This window comes from Hyla sarda, chromosome 7 (genome assembly GCF_029499605.1).
Source record: "Hyla sarda isolate aHylSar1 chromosome 7, aHylSar1.hap1, whole genome shotgun sequence".
Lineage (NCBI taxonomy): Eukaryota > Metazoa > Chordata > Amphibia > Anura > Hylidae > Hyla > Hyla sarda.
This window is the reverse complement of record NC_079195.1, coordinates 126,514,718-126,532,289: the sequence shown is the minus strand read 5'-3', so window position 1 is coordinate 126,532,289 and position 17,572 is coordinate 126,514,718. Positions and strand designations below refer to the sequence as shown.

Below are 17,572 nucleotides of genomic sequence, written 5' to 3'. Positions count from 1 at the left end.
GGGTTGCCACCCCTCCTATCCCTGCTATTGGTCTGCTATTGATCGTCAGAGGCGACGACCAATAGCAGACCGGTTGCGGGGGGGTTAACTTTAGTTTTCCCCATCCTGCCCACCCACAATAGGCGGGGCAGAATGGGGAACCGAAGGGGACCGGGCGCCGACGTCCACTTACTCGTCCGGAGGCTGTGACGACGTTGATCGGCGGGCGGCATCACGTGCTTCTGAAGAGGACGGCTCCCGGGATCCTACGGAAGCCGGTAATTTGATCTGGAGGGCTACAGTCTGAGACTGGGGTCTCTAACTGTAGCCATCCAGATATTGCAAAACTACAACTCCCAGCATGCCCAGACAGCTGTTTGGGCATGCTGGAATATGTAGTTTTGCAACAGCTGGAGGGCTGCAGTTTGAGACCCCCATACAGTGGTCTCTAAACTATATCCCTCCAGATCTTGCAAAACTACAACTCCTAGCATGCCCACATAGCTGTTTGTTGTCTGGGCATGCTGGGAGTTGTAGTTTTGCAACATCTGGAGGTCCATAGTTTGGAGATCACTGTGCAGTGGTCTAAAAACTGTAGCTCTCCAGATGTTACATAGTTACATAGTTAGTATGGTTGAAAAAAGACATACGTCCATCAAGTCCAACCAGGGAATTGAAGGAAAGGGTGTAAGGGGATAAGGGAAAGGGATGTAGTTTTATAATTCTGCATAAGCATTAATGTTATTTTGTTCCAGGAATGTATCTAACCCTGTTTTAAAGCTGTAAATTGTTCCTGCTGTGACCAGCTCCTGAGGTAGACTGTTCCATAAGTTCACAGTTCTCATGGTAAAGAAGGCGTGTCGCCCCTTGAGACTAAACGTTTTCTTCTCCAGACGGAGGGAGTGCCCCCTCGTCCTTTGGGGGGGGTTTAACCTGGAACAGTTTTTCTCCATATTTTTTGTATGGGCCATTTATATACTTATATACGTTTATCATATCCCCCCTTAAATGTCTCTTCTCAAGACTAAACAACTGTAACTCCTTTAATTGCTCCTCATAGCTAAGATGTTCCATGCCCCATATTAGTTTAGTCGTGCGTCTCTGCACCCTTTCCAAGTCTGCAGTGTCCCTTTTATGAACAGGCGACCAAAACTGAACAGCATATTCCAGGTGAGGCCGTACCAATGCTTTATAAAGGGGGAGTATTATGTCCCTGTCCCTTGAGTCCATGCCTCTTTTGATACATGGCAATATCCTGCCGGCTTTGGAAGCAACAGCCTGACATTGCATGCTATTCTGTAGTCTGTGATCCACAAGTACACCCAGATCCTTCTCTACCAGTGACTCTGCCAGTTTAATCCCCCCTAAGACATACGACGCATGCAGGTTATTAGTACCCAGATGCATAACTTTACATTTATCCACATTGAACCTCATTTGCCAAGTGGATGCCCAGACACTTAGTCTATCCAAGTCATCTTGTAACTTATGCACATCCTCTATAGACTGGACCGTGCTACAAAGCTTGATGTCATCTGCAAAGATAGAAACAGAGCTGTTAATACCATCCTCTATATCATTGATAAATAAATTAAACAGCAGCGGGCCCAGTACTGAACCTTGGGGTACACCACTAATAACCGGGGACCAATCAGAGTACAAATCATTGACCACCACTCTCTGGGTACGATCCATGAGCCAGTGTTCAATCCAGTAACAAACTAAAGTTTCCAAGCCCAAGGACCTTAACTTACCTGTCAGACGTCTGTGAGGGACAGTATCAAACGCTTTGGCAAAATCCAGAAACACTATATCCACAGCCATTCCTCTGTCAAGGCTTCTACTCACCTCTTCATAAAAGCAAATTAGATTGGTTTGATAACTTCTATCCTTGGTAAATCCATGCTGGCTATCACTTATAATACTATTATCCCCTATGTATTCCTGTATGCAATCCCGTATAAGTCCTTCAAACAATTTACCCACAATGCAAGTTAGACTTACCGGTCTATAATTGCCTGGCGAAGACCTAGAGCCCTTCTTGAAGATTGGTACCACATTCGCCTTGCGCCAGTCCCTTGGCACAATACCAGACACCAGAGAATCTCTAAATATCATTAACAAGGGTACAGATATTACTGAACTTACCTCTCTAAGAACTCTTGGGTGTAGTCCATCCGGCCCTGGAGATTTGCTTACATTTATATTACTTAACTTACCTTGTACCATCTCTACATTAAGCCAGTTCAGTACATTACATGATGTGTTTCCAGCACTGACCTGGCCAATGTCAGCTCCTTTTTCCATAGTGTATACAGAACTAAAGAACCCATTCAGTAGCTCCGCCTTCTCTTGATCGCCCGTGACAATCTCCCCATTATCATTATTAAGGGGTCCTACATGCTCTGTCCTTGGTTTTTTTGTATTTATATATCTAAAAAAATATTTAGTTTTGCTTTCTTTGGCCACCTGTCTCTCATTTAGAATTTTTGCTGTTTTTATTACATTTTTACAGATTTTATTAAGCTCCTTGTACTGTTTAAATGTTATAGCTGACCCATCAGATTTGAATTTTTTGAAGGCTATTTTTTTGTTGTTTATTGCTCTTTTAACCTCATTTGTCAGCCATGTAGGATTTAGTTTTAATCGTTTATATTTGTTCCCCTTTGGTATATTTTTAGCTGTATAGTTATTTAGAGTTGATTTAAAGATTTCCCATTTACCTTCTGTATCAGTATTTGAGAACACCTCCCCCCAGTCTATGTCCTGTAGTGCAGCCCTCAGCCCAGGGAAGTTTTTCCTTTTTAAAGTTATATGTTTTTGCCTTCCCCGCCTGTCTTTGTTTTCTACATTTTAAGTCAAAGGTAACTATATTGTGGTCGCTATTACCAAGGTTTTCCCTCACAGTTACATTACCAACCAGCTCTGCGTTGTTGAAAATGATCAGATCCAACAAGGCATCACTTCTTGTTGGGTCCTCCACAAACTGGCCCATAAAATTATCCTGCAATAAATTTAGGAATTTTCTCCCCTTTGTAGTTTTAGCCAACCCCGGACCCCAATCTATATCTGGATAGTTAAAATCTCCCATTATTACCACTGTACCTGCCCGGGCGGCCCTCTCTATTTGTTTATGCAGCCAACCTTCTATCTCTTCAGTGATATTAGGGGGTCTGTAGATTACACCAAATATTATTTTTTCAGTATTTCCCTCCTTTTGTTATTCTACCCACAGTGATTCCACATCCTCAGAATCATCACACACTATGGCATCGTTCACACTGACTTTCATACCACTTCTTACATACAGACAGACTCCACCACCTTTTCTGTTCATTCTATCCTTGCGAAACAATGTAAACCCCTGTAGATTAACGGCCCAGTCATGCGAGGAGTCCAGCCATGTCTTAGTGACCCCAACTATATCAATATGTTCCTCCAGTATCAAGGCCTCAAGCTCCCCCATTTTATTTGCTAGGCTTCTGGCATTTGTGAACATACACTTTACATTTCCATTAAGTTTTACACATATAGTCTCACTAATGGGATTTTCAGAGTTATTGGGGTTAATGTTATTATTTGAGTTATAAGGGCTAATTGTACTAGTTAAGTTATTGGGGCTAATGGGATTTTTTGAGTTATTGAGTCTAACGTTATTACTTAAGTTATTTGGGCTAATGGGATTTTTTGCGTTATTGCGTCTAACGTTGTTATTTAAGTTATTGGGGCTAACGGTATTTTTTGAGTTAATGGGGCTTATTGTAGTTATTGAGTTATTGGGGCTAATGGAATTTTTTGAATTATTGAAACTGCAATTCCCAGCATGCCCAGAAAGCAAACAGCTGTCTTGGCATGCTGGGAATTGTAGTTGGGTACCTCCAGCTGTTGCATAACTACATCACCCAGCATGCCCTTCGGTGATTAGTACATGCTGGGAGTTGTAGTTTTGCAAAAGCTGGAGGCACACTGGTTGGAAAATACTGAGTTAGGTAACAGAACCTAACTGAAGGTTTTCCAACCAGTGTGCCTCCAGCTGTTGCAAAAGTACAACTCCCAGCATGCACGGTCTGTCAGTACATGCTGGGAGTTGTAGTTTTGAAACAGCTGGAGGTTTGCCCCCCCATGTGAATGTACAGGGTACATTCACACGGACAGGTTTACAGTAAATTTCCTGCTTCAAGTTTGGGCTGCGGCAAATTTTTCGCCACAGCGCAAACTCCTAGCGGGAAATTCACCGTAACACACCAGTGTGAATGTACCCTAAAAAAACTAACACATAATAAAGGGTAAAACACTACATATACACCCCCTTACACTGTCCCCCCAATAAAAAATTAAAAACGTCTTGTACGGCAGGGTTTCCAAAACGGAGCCTCCAGCTGTTGCAAAACAACAACTCCCAGCATTTCTGGACAGCCACTAACTGTCCAGGCATGCTGGGAGTTTAGCAACAGCTGGAGGCACCCTGTTTAGGAATCACTGGCGTAGAATACCCCTATGTCCACCCCTGTGCAATCCCTAATTTAGTCCTCAAATGCACATGGCGCTCTCTCACTTCGGAGCCCTGTCGTATTTCAAGGAAACAGTTTAGGGCCACATATGGGGTATCTCCGTACTCGGGAGAAATTGCACTACAAATTTTGGAGGTCTTTTTTTCCTTTTACCGCTTGTGAAAAGGAAAAGTTGGGGACTACACCAGCCTGTTAGTGTAAAAAAAAAAAAAAATGTTACACTAACATGCTGGTGTTGCCCCATACTTTTTATTTCCACAAGCGGTAAAAGGAAAAAAAGACCCCCAAAATTTGTAACGCAATTTCCCCTGAGTACGGAAATACCCCAGATGTGAGCTTAAAATGCTCTGCGGGCTCACAACAAGGCTCAGGAATGAAAGCGCACCATGTACATTTGAGGCCTAAATTGGTGATTTGCACAGGGGTGGCTGATTGTACAGCGGTTCTGACAAACGCAAAAAAAAAAAAAAAACACATGTGACCCCATTTTGGAAACTACACCGCTCACCGAACGTGACAAGGGGTATAATGAGCCTGAACACCCCGCAGGTGTTTGACAAATTTTCATTAAAGTTGGATGGGAAAATGAAAAAATATATTTTTTTTCACTAAAATGCTGGTGTTACCCTAAATTTTTCATTTTCACAAGGGAAAATAGGAAAAAAAGCCCTACCAAATTTGTATCCCCATTTCTTCTGAGTAAGAACATACCCCATATGTGAATTTAAAGTGCTCTGCGGGCGAACTACAATGCTCAGAAGAGAAGGAGCGCCATTGGGATTTTGTAGAGAAAATTTGTCCGGAATTGAAGGCCACATGTGTTTACAAAGCCCCCATAGTGCCAGAACAATGGACCCCCGACACATGTGACCCCATTTTGGAAACTACACCCCTCACGTAATGTAATAAGGGGTACATTGAGAATTTACGCCCCACATGTGTCTGACAGATTTTTGGAACAGTGGTCCATAAAAATGAAAAATTTTATTTTTCATTTGCACAGCCCACTGTTCCAAAGATCTGTGGGGTGTAAATACTCACTGCACCCCTTATTAAAATCTGTGAGGGGTGTAGTTTCCAAAATGGGGTCACATGTGGGGGGGTCCACTGTTTTGGCACCACGGCGGGCTTTGTAAATGCACATGGCCCTGACCATTCCAAACTAATTCTCTTTCCAAAATCTCAATGGCGCTACTCCTCTTCTGAGCATTGTAGTTCGCCAGAACTTTCACAGAATGAAAGCCGTTCACTGCGGCATCTTGGTCATTAGATCGGTCAGCCTGGTCCCAGCCGGAGTGGTTGTGGTGCAAAACTGTGCAGCTAGGAAAAAAACACCAGTAAGTGCCCGCTGCATTCACCAGCACAGAAAGCCATATATGCCAGCGGAAAGCCGCCACATAAATGCTGCACATGCTGTATGCCGCAACTATGCAAATATATCTAGCACAGCCTGCAGCCTGTTCACACCTATTGTGAAAACATTCATTTCAGCTGGGATTAAACTTGGCGTGTTTGTCATAAAAAACACCATGTTCGCTGCGGGCACATGTTAGGTTGGAATCAAAAGGGTAATATGAAACACCAGACACTAATGGAGGTTTCTTCATCCTTTTATGGTGTTTTAAGGCTATCAAATCTGTGGGATGCCGAGAGCATGTTTTTTTTTTTTTTTTTTTGGGGGGTATTTTCTCACTTTTTTTTTATAGAAATCCTTCAGTCAAATGATGAAAGAATCATATGACTTGTAATGAGAAAAGCCAGAGGGGGAAAAATACATCAAAGAAAAAACACTTCCTATAATAATAATAATGATGATGATGATGATGATTATGATAATAATAATGTTACACATTGGGACAGATGTATGAAAACCTGTGCAGAGGTCAAGTGGACCAGTTGCCCATAGCAACCAATCAGATCGCTTCTTTCACTTTTCAGAGGCCTTTTTAAAAATGAAAGAAACTACCTGATTGGTTGCTATGGGCAACTGGTCCACTTTCCCTCTTCCCTGGTTTTGATAAATCTCTAAGACACCCCCCACCCCCCAGTGCTTTTAGCAGAAATAACACAAAGATAGCTGAGAAAAGAAATGAGGGGGAAGATTTTGATGTTTGTTTGTTTGTTTTTTGCAAAAAAAAAAAAACATCAAACAAGAATTGTGTTTGTTCCTAGGGTTAGGCTGTGATTAAAAACAACATATAAATGGTGTTTTTCAAAGCCCACATTGCTTTATTTCTGGTGTTTTTTCCCCCCTTTCGACAGGCGTCTGTCCAGCTATTGCAAAGCTACAACTCCCAGCATGCCCTGACAGCCGAAGGCTGAGAGTTGTAGTTTTGCAACAGGTGGGCAGCCACAGGGGATCGGTGTTGCAGTATGGCAATCTAGGGCCATGGTGTCTGATCTTGAACTGGCAGCAGGAGCCACGACCACTTTAAATCAATGGCTGCTGAGACATCTGACTAGTGACATCCTTCGCTCCAGACCGCAACGTCAGGGACGTCCCGGCGGCCAGCGCTGCTCATTGAGCCTACCGGAGTAGCATTGATCTATGTAAGAAACCTAGGGGCCCAGGCTGTTGGGGCAACCAAATGATATTACATATACAGAATGTCTGGTTAGGAGAAACAAATATAACGCACCCACAGGGAGTGGCGCCATTTTAATAAAAATTGTCAAAAACCTTAGATAACAGTCATACAGAATATATTAGAAAGCTTTTTTGATTTTCAGCCAATCAGAGAGCAGCACTACTGAAATAGAACTCCCAGGAGGTAACAGCGTGTCACACATGTGATGTCATAACCATTGTCCACCAAAGAGCAGCACTGAGCAGAAATAACACTGCTCCTGTTCATTCTTCATCAGAAAGGGGCCGGTGCTGGACACTGTGTAGGGACGAGGGAATGCAAAGTCATACACATGACTGTGACTGGTAAGTGTTACATTGTTGTGTCCAAAAGATCTTAATATGTTATATGTTACATTTCTTATGTTTATAAAATTCAATAAAAACATTGTGAAACAAAAGATCTTTAGTGCAGTTCCATGTGTATTTCTATGATAAACATGTAAATAATTGATCTTTTTTTTCTTATCTTAGATGCACTATTTCCAGGACATGGAGTAGCATTTCCGGACCTACAGCAAGACGTTGGATGAAGGCATAGCCCCAGAAATAACACTGCTCATGTTCATCAGTGAGGGGCCGGTGCTGGACACTGTGTAGGGACACGGGAATGCAAAGTCATGCACATGACTGTGACTGGTAAGTGTTACATTGTTTTGTCCAAAAGGTCTTTATTGCAGTTCCATGTGCATTTCTATGATAAACATGTAAATAATCTATCTTTGTTTGTCCCCTATCTTAGATGCACTATTTCCAGGACATGGAGTAGCATTTCGGGACCTACAGCAAGACGTTGGATGAAGGCACAGGCCTAGGAATCATGCACATACACAGAAACATTTGCCCAAATTATAGAGGTAACCTCCTTTAGTATGCCCAGAGGAAGGGCAATACAGTAGCCATGGATTCCCTACAGGTTTCCTCCCCTCTGGAGGTTTTTCCTGTCCTGAGTATTAGTTACTGTACGCTCTTTGTGAGTGATGGGAGGTTACAAAACATCCCCTACACAAACATTTTAATAAATTATAAATAAAGTTCCACTTTTTTTAAACTGTTCTTTGACTTGTTCGACTCATTTATTTATTTCTGTGTGTGAATTAGAGTTAGCAAAACATGGATGACCAAAGCTGCTCTCCTGCACGATCTGCATAATGCGGTGCGGAGAGAGGCAACTGGTGCTGGGTGGTGCAGTTTATGAGGCAAACGTAGAACACCCAGCAAGTTCCATGCACAAGCCTTTTTCTGATGAATGGGACTCATGCAGGGAACTTGCTAGGGGTCATACGGTTGCAAAGGATCAACTTTTGGGTACATGAACTGTCCCTTAAAGGGGTACTCCGCCTCTAGATATCTTATCCCCTATGTAAAGGATAGGGGATAAGATGTCTGATCAAGGGGATCCTGCTGCTGGGACCCCAGCAATCTCCATGCAGCAACCAAAATTCTAAATAGTATGTTTAGATCACTGGTTCCTGTGGTGGGATTCGTGACATCATGCCACACCTTCTTGTGACATCACACCACCTCCCATAGACATAAAAGGAAAGGGCGTGGCGTGAGGTCACAACCCTCACCGCGAGAACCCAGAGTTCTAAATATATTATTTGGAACGCCGGGTGCTGCATGAAGATCGCGGGGGTCCCAGTGATCAGTCATCTTTTGTCCTATCCTTAAGGTAGGGGATAAGATATCTAGGGGCGGAGTACCACTTTAAGGAATAAGAGAGTGTAGGCATGCCTTACAAGCAGGTAGAAAAAGAACAGCTGGGAGAAATGACAGGATACGAAGCAATGTTTGGCTGGGACCGATTTTGGGTGTGTTCTGGCCAATTAAAGGAGAACTATGGCAAAAATGAACTTATCCCCTATCCATGGGTTATGGGATAAGTAGCTGATCGTGGGGGGTCCCCCTGCAATACCTGGGATGAGACCCGTCGCTCAGTGAGAAGCGCGCGCTGCAGACGTCAAATCTCAATTTCCCTGGACCCCCCCCCCCCTTCCTTCATGTCCACCACAGACGCCCCCAGACTGCTGTCTCTTACAGAGTTTTATGCCCAGAAATGGTTGGCTACTCACTTTGTCAGTAGATTCTCATCCTAAATATGAATACAATCGGGGAAATGTACCTGTGGAGAGGAAATGTTGTCCAGGTGCTCTTAGCAACCAATCAGATCACTTCTTTTATTTTTCAGAGGTCTTCTCAAGAATGAAAGAAGCAATCTGATTGGTTGCTATGGGCAACCTGATGAAAACATCTTTTTTTTCTTTAACAACTACAGTACTACAACTCCCATTGTAGTGTGTCTGTTCAACCTGTGCCTCCTCCAACCCTGACCCTTAGGGGGGCACAGACGGACCACACTGGGGGTACCACACTGTAGTACTTTCATCTTTACAGTTCCCCTATAACTCTGCAGCTTCGGTAGAAGTATGAGGCTCAGCCTTAGAGTCAGTGTATCTGGCTGCTCCGGTGTTCTTCTATTTTACAGCCTGGACCCTGTTCTCCTCCACACTGGTCCCTGTGGTCCGGTCAGATGGTTCTGGACTGGGGCTGAACGGTTGCTTGAGGGATTTAGTGGCAGATTTTTTTGGGACTTCAGTTGTTGGATGATCTCTCTCTTCAGTGGCTGGTGATATTCGTAGTGCAGAATTTACAGGTGTTACGTAAAAGGGGTACTCCGGGGGAAAACTTATATATATATTTTTTTTTTAATCAATTGGTGCCAGAAAGTTAAACAGATTTGTAAATTACTTCTTAAAAATCTTAATCCTTAAAGTACTTATCAGCTGCCATGTGCTACAGAGGAAGTTGTATAGTTTTTTTCGGTCTGACTACAGTGCTCTCTGAGAGTAGGAGCAAATCTCCATAGTAAACTTCTCCTACTCCGGACAGTTCCTGACATGGACAGAGGTGTCAGCAGAGAGCACTGTGGTCAGACTGAAAAGAAATCCAAAAAGAAAATAACTTCCTCTGTAGAATACAGCAGCTGATAAGTATTGGAAGGATTAAGATTTTTAAATAGAAATAATTAACAAATCTGGCAAATTTCCCCAACCTCAAGGTTAGTGTTTAACCACTTAAGGACCTAGGGCGTATGGATACGCTTTGACGTCCTGGTACTTAAGGACCCAGGGTGTATCCATACGCCCGTGGGAATTTCAGTCCCCGCCGCGCACCGGGCGGGGACCGGGCCGGGGTGACTGCTGATTTCAATCAGCAGGCACCCCGCGCAAATGCCCAGGGGGGTCATCAGACCCCCCCCATCGGCGATTTGCGCCGATTCCGGGTCATACGGGTCTATTGTGACCCGGTGAGCCTGAATAGAAGGGTGATCGTGGTTGTCTAAGACACCCACGATCCTCCTGTAGGCATAGGAGTGAGGTGGCAGGGTTGCCACCCCTCCTATCCCTGCTATTGGTCTGCTATTGATCGTCAGAGGCGACGACCAATAGCAGACCGGGGGCGGGGGGGTTAACTTTAGTTTTCCCCGTCCTGCCCACCCACAATAGGCGGGGCAGAACGGGGAACCGAAGGGGACCGGGCGCCGATGTCCACTTACCCGTCCGGAGGCTGCGGCGACGTTGATCGGCGGGCGGCGTCACGTGCTTCTGAAGAGGATGGCTCCCGGGATCCTACGGAAGCCGGTAAGTTGATCTGGAGGGCTACAGTCTGAGACTGTGGTCTCTAACCGTAGCCCTCCAGATGTTGCAAAACTACAACTCCCAGCATGCCCAGACAGCTGTTTGTAGAGAAAAAGACAAAAAGAGAGGTGCGCTCCTAGTGCGGATGGTTCAGACAGGTGAGCCCCTTAGGATAATTAGGTAGGCTTACCAGAAGTGGTCATGCTCAGGGCACAACACCTATATCTGCATGTAGTATCGCTCGGTGAAGATGAGGTCAGCAGCTCCTGAAGTCCTCTCTGAGTGAGCTAGTCACTCAGCATTTCTGATACAGTCTGGAATAATGTGAACCAAAGGCCTGGGACACATAAAAGGAGGACTAGGTTCCGGGCGCTTCCCCTCCTAGTAGAGTACTGAATCTTATGCAGGCTGATCCATAGAATAAAAAGGGAGTTTATTCGCTTTACTCCCTTTTTATTCTATGGATCTGCCTGCCTAAGATTCAGTACTCTACTAGGAGGGGAAGCGCCCGGAACCCAGACAGCTGTTTGGGCATGCTGGAATATGTAGTTTTGCAACAGCTGGAGGGCTGCAGTTTGAGACCACTATACAGTGGTCTCTAAACTATATCCCTCCAGATCTTGCAAAACTACAACTCCTAGCATGCCCACATAGCTGTTTGTTGTCTGGGCATGCTGGGAGTTTTGCAACATCTGGAGGTCCACAGTTTGGAGATCACTATGCAGTGGTCTAAAAACTGTAGCTCTCCAGATGTTGCAAAACTGCAATTCCCAGCATGCCCAGAAAGCAAACAGCTGTCTCGGCATGCTGGGAATTGTAGTCGGGTACCTCCAGCTGTTGCATATGTACATCTCCCAGCATGCCCTTCGGTGATTAGTACATGCTGGGAGTTGTAGTTTTGCAACAGCTGGAGGCACACTGGTTGGAAAATACTGAGTTAGGTAACAGAACCTAACTGAAGGTTTTCTAACCAGTGTGCCTCAAGCTGTTGCAAAAGTACAACTCCCAGCATGCACGGTCTGTCAGTACATGCTGGGAGTTGTAGTTTTGAAACAGCTGGAGGCTTGCCCCCCATGTGAATGTACAGGGTACATTCACACGGACAGGCTTACAGTAAATTTTCTGCTTCAAGTTTGGGCTGCGGCAAATTTTTCGCCGCAGCGCAAACTCCTAGCGGGAAATTCACCGTAACACGCCAGTGGGAATGTACCCTAAAAACACTACACTACACTAACAGATAATAAAGGGTAAAACACTACATATACACCCCCTTACACTGTCCCCCCCAATAAAAAATTTTAAACGTCTTGTATGGCAGGGTTTCCAAAATGGAGCCACCAGCTGTTGCAAAACAACAACTCCCAGCATTTCTGGACAGCCACTGACTGTCCAGGCATGCTGGGAGTCTAGCAACAGCTGGAGGCACCCTGTTTGGAAATCACTGGCGTAGAATACCCCTATGTCCACCCCTGTGCAATCCCTAATTTAGTCCTCAAATGCGCATGGCGCTCTCTCACTTCGGAGCCCTGTCGTATTTCAAGGAAACAGTTTAGGGCCACATATGGGGTATCTCCGTACTCGGTAGAAATTGCACTACAAATTTTGGGGGTCTTTTTTTCCTTTTACCGCTTGTGAAAAGGAAAAGTTGGGGGCTACACCAGCCTGTTAGTGTAAAAAAATAAAAAATTTTACACTAACATGCTGGTGTTGCCCCATACTTTTTATTTCCACAAGCGGTAAAAGGAAAAAAAGACCCCCAAAATTTGTAACGCAATTTCTCCTGAGTACGGAAATACCCCAGATGTGAGCGTAAAATGCTCTGCGGGCTCACAACAAGGCTCAGGAATGAGAGCGCACCACGTACATTTGAGGCCTAAATTGGTGATTTGCACAGGGGTGGCTGATTGTACAGCGGTTCTGACAAACGCAAAAAAAAAAAAATACCCACATGTGACCCCATTTTGGAAACTACACCCCTCACCGAACGTGACAAGGGGTATAATGAGCCTGAACACCCCACAGGTGTTTGACGAATTTTCATTAAAGTTGGATGGGATAATGAAACAAAAAAAAATGTTTTCACTAAAATGCTGGTGTTACCCTAAATTTTTCATTTTCACAAGGGAAAATAGGAAAAAAGCCCCCCCAAATTTGTAACCCCATCTCTTCTGAGTAAGAACATACCCCATATGTGAATTTAAAGTGCTCTGCGGGCGAACTACAATGCTCAGAAGAGAAGGAGCGCCATTGGGATTTTGTAGAGAAAATTTGTCCGGAATTGAAGGCCACATGTGTTTACAAAGCCCCCATAGTGCCAGAACAATGGACCACCGACACATGTGACCCCATTTTGGAAACTACACCCCTCACGTAATGTAATAAGGGGTACATTGAGAATTTACGCCCCACAGGTGTCTGACAGATTTTTGGAACAGTGGTACGTAAAAATGAAAAATTAAATTTTTCATTTGCACAGCACACTGTTCCAAAGATCTGTGGGGTATAAATACTCACTGCACCCCTTATTAAATTCTGTGAGGGGTGTAGTTTCCAAAATGGGGTCACATGTGGAGGGGTCCACTGTTCTGGCACCACGGGGGGCTTTGTAAACGCACATGGCCCTGACCATTCCAAACTAATTCTCTTTCCAAAAGCTCAATGGCGCTCCTCCTCTTCTGAGCATTGTAGTTCGCCAGAACTTTCACAGAAAGAAAGCCGTTCACTGCGGCATCTTGGTCATTAGATCGGTCAGCCTGGTCCCAGCCGGAGTGGTTGTGGTGCAAAACTGTGCAGCTATGAAAAAAACACCAGTAAGTGCCCGCTGCATTCACCAGCACAGAAAGCCATATATGCCAGCGGAAAGCCGCCACATAAATGCTGCATGTGCTGTATGCCGCAACTATGCAAATATATCTAGCACAGCCTGTTCACACCTATTGTGAAAACATTCATTTCAGCTGGGATTACACTTGGCGTGTTTGTCATAAAAAACACCATGCTCGCTGCGGGCATATGTTAGGTTGGAATCAATAGGGTAATATGAAACACCAGACACTAATGGGGGTTTTCTTCTTTAAGCAAAAATAACACAAAGATAGCTGAGAAAAGAAATGAGGGGGAAGATTTTGATGTTTGTTTTTTGCAAAAAAAAAAAAAAAACATCAAACAAGAATTGTGTTTGTTCCTAGGCTTAGGCTGTGATTAAAAACAACATATAAATGGTGTTTTTCAAAGCCCACATTGCTTTATTTCTGGTGCTTTTCCCCCCCTTTCGACAGACGTCTGTCCAGCTGTTGCAAAGCTACAACTCCCAGCATGCCCTGACAGCCGAAGGCTGAGAGTTGTAGTTTTGCAACAGGTGGGCAGCCACAGGGGATCGGTGTTGCAGTATGTCAATCTAGGGCCATGGTGTCTGATCTTGAACTGGCAGCAGGAGCCACAACCACTTTAAATCAATGGCTGCTGAGACATCTGACTAGTGACATCCTTCGCTCCAGACCGCAACGTCAGTGATGTCACTCGCCAGCGCTGCTCATTGAGCCTACCGGAGTAGCATTGATCTATGTAAGAAACCTATGGGCCCAGGCTGTTGGGGCCACCAAATGATATTACATATACAGAATGGAGGGGCAAGCTGTGCATAACTAGCTTGCCCCCTGACTGGTGAGCAGTTAAGGGGTTAAGAAATGTACAGGCAAGGTTTTTTAGCCCCCTCCCCCGCCTGTAAAACTTGCCAGTGGCTACAGTGGTATGTCCCATGGGTGGGGGGAAGGAGTGCACCAATCAGGGGTTTAATAGTTTCCCGGGATTTCAGGGGCCCTCCCCTGGGTATTTATAGCTGTGGTGCCTCCCTTCCCCCTCAATCTGCCCAGGACCCGGAGTTTTGTCTGCCGGTTGGTATGTATCTGCCCCTTATATTATGGCCCGGATGGGGCAGGAGGGTGAGGGCTGGCATGCTCCCTTGTGGCTGAGCTGTCCTCCCCTCCTGTTGCACCCTGGCGTTGGATTCGGGAGGCTGGCGGACCTCTCCTCAGTTCCGCTCTCCTTCCCTCTGTCCTGCCCGTTCCTTTAATCTCCTTCCCATTCCTTTAATCCTCTTCCCTGCCTGTTCCTTTAATCCTCTTACCTGCCCGTTCCTTCAATCCCCTTCCCGTTCCTTTAATCTTTTTCTCTGCCCGTTCCTTCAATCCTCTGCCCCTGGGACGAGCCCCCGCCCCAGGCGTGCTCCTTATGAGCGCGCTTTGCCTCCTTCCCCCGTTATTGTCCTCTCTGTCCCTTGGGGGCGGCCCCCTGGGTGGCTGCTGCTGCTGTTTTTTTTTATTCCTTGCGCAAATGGACGTTTATTAAAGTCCATTTGCGTGTCCCCAGTATAATGCGCGCTCACACGTTGAGCGTGCATCATGGCCGGTGGGTCCCGGTTGCTATTAGCTACCAGGACCCATGCTAATGCCGGACCTCGCCGATCGGGCAGATGTCCGGCATTACCTTTTTAGATGCGGCGATCAAAGTTGTTCGCCGCGTCTGAATGTATGTACAGGCGTCCCCGGCTGCTCAGTCGGGCTGATCGGGACCATCCCGATTAAATCGCGATGTCCCGATCAGCTGGAACGCAGCAGGAGGGTCACTCACTTGCCTCCTGCACGTCCGCTCTTGGATTGATTGCTGCAAGCCTGAAATTCAGGCTTGAGCAATCAATCACCGATAACCCAGATCATTGCCATGTTAACACATGGCAAGTGATCTGTGTTAGGATCTGTGTGTGCAGTGTTGTGGCTCCCTATGGGAGCTAAAGCATTGCACAAAAAAAAAAAAAAAAAAGTTATGTTCATGAAGATCAATTTAACCCTTGCCATAATAAACGTTTGGATCACTACTCCCCCCCCCTTTTTTCCCCCATACATAAAAAAAATAAATAAATAAATAAAATAAAATAATAATTAAATAAATAAAATATAAAAATCTGTATTACATCAAGCATATACATGTATACGGTATCACTGCGTGCGTACATGTCTGTACTATCAAAATATATATTCGATTGCAGTACTCCTTCAATGGCGTACGCGCAAAAAATAAAATAAAATTATAAAAAATTCTAAATAATAATAAATAAATAATAAATTACAATGAAATGAAAAAGTACAAACTGTGTAGATTTCAATACACATACGCATGTGGTATCGCCACGTGCGTCGATGTCCGAACTATCAAGTTATATATCATCATTTGATCGCACGGTTTAGGGTGTAAGCGCAATTAATAATTAAATATATAAATTCTACAGTCCCATATAGCGTATTTTGGTCGCTTTTTATACCCATTAAAAAAAATAATAATAATAATCACAACTCTGATTGACCCGACAATGGTACCGCTGTAAACTTCGGATCACGGCGCATGGTTCTTGCAGCCACTGCACCCCAAACCCTCCATCACCTCTCCGCCCCGAGTTCCCAAAAAAACCCCACTGCGGCCGCTGCTGTCCCTCTTCCTGAGTCCTCTGCTGCTGGTTTCCCGGCGCCATTCCGGGCGGCGGCAGAGTACCCGCAACCAGGTGGTCTCCAGCGTGCCCTGTCCCACGCCTGCCGTGGTGAAGTGGTTCCTCCAGCTTTTGTGCCTTCTCCATCTTCTGGACTTAGTGAGCGTTCTGTTGCGGGGGGGGGGGGGGGGGGGGCAGGGGTGGCTCTATTTTCGTGCCTGCCCTTGGGGCTTTGGCAGGCCAGTTATCTTCAGCTGGCTAGGTTTGGTTGGTGCCCTCTCCTTCCCCGGTTAGTGTGCTTATGGCTGTTCTGGGTAGTATCCGCCTTTTGTTTCATGTGTGTTTGTAGGGTTTGGGTCTCGGATATAGGAGTATGTTTATGTTGGTCTCTGGTTGTGAGTTGGGTACGTCTCTTCTTGACGGGGTGCTTTGGTGTGGTATCATTTTCTGCGGTGCACGCTGAGTGAGTGGTCTTTTGGCCTTACGCTCTGGATGACCGGGTTTTGTGGACTTAGCTCCTAAGGCTTGTTCCTTATCCTGAATCGGTGGCACCCAGTTACGGTTTTGTTTCTTTTGGTTTTCTCCCCCCTTGGTTTGGTGTTTCTCTCAGTCACTAGTTGTAGTCCCTCTCCGCTGCTCTGTTTGTTCTAGTGTATTGTCTGATGTGTTCTCCTGTTTTGCTCCCGATCTCTGGTCGGCATGGGACTCCTGTATGTCGTGCTGGGTGCTTTAGCTGATGTGGCGGTGGGTAGGTTTTGCTTGAGTCTCAGTTTGTCTTTCCTTGTGGGTTCTCCTGTTTGTGGTGGTTTTTCCGGAGGGGGATTCTCCTGTGGCTTTCCCGCTGTGCTGCGATCCAGTGGGGTGCGGTTGGCGCACGGCGCACGGCACATGGCAGGGGGTGATTTTCTTTCTGCTTTGCGGGTGGTGTATACCTAGGGGGCCCGCGAGTGGGTGGTGTATACCTAGGGGCTGCTTAGGGGTTAAAAAAGTCCTCTTGGATATGTGTTGATAAATAATACTTAACTTTTAATGTGTATAAATAAAAAGTGAGAACAAACATTTAAAACCACACCTCATGAGGTGACACTATTTTACTATTGGTCCCTACTATACACTAATTAGTCTACGCGCCACTGTTAGTCCCAATTTAAGGTATATGCCACTATATCAGTCCACTAAAGGCACGTCACTATGATAAACTCCAATTAAAGGTTTGGAGTGGACGTATAGTGGTGATAGCTTGTAGGTCGACCAAAGTAAATTTATTTTATGGCCAGCCTACCATTGGAGCCTGTGATGATTGACATCAACCACTGTTCAAGATAGAGTAAACCAA

General features: G+C 45.2%; 1 long non-coding RNA gene across 1 annotated transcript; it reads left to right on the top strand.

The window, feature by feature from the left end:
• The first annotated feature begins 7,407 nt into the window (after positions 1-7,407).
• On the top strand, positions 7,408-8,166 carry LOC130282456 (uncharacterized). Its single transcript, XR_008846398.1, has 3 exons — positions 7,408-7,422; positions 7,591-7,755; positions 7,859-8,166. It is a non-coding gene; the product is annotated as an uncharacterized LOC130282456 (long non-coding RNA).
• Positions 8,167-17,572: the final 9,406 nt, after the last annotated feature.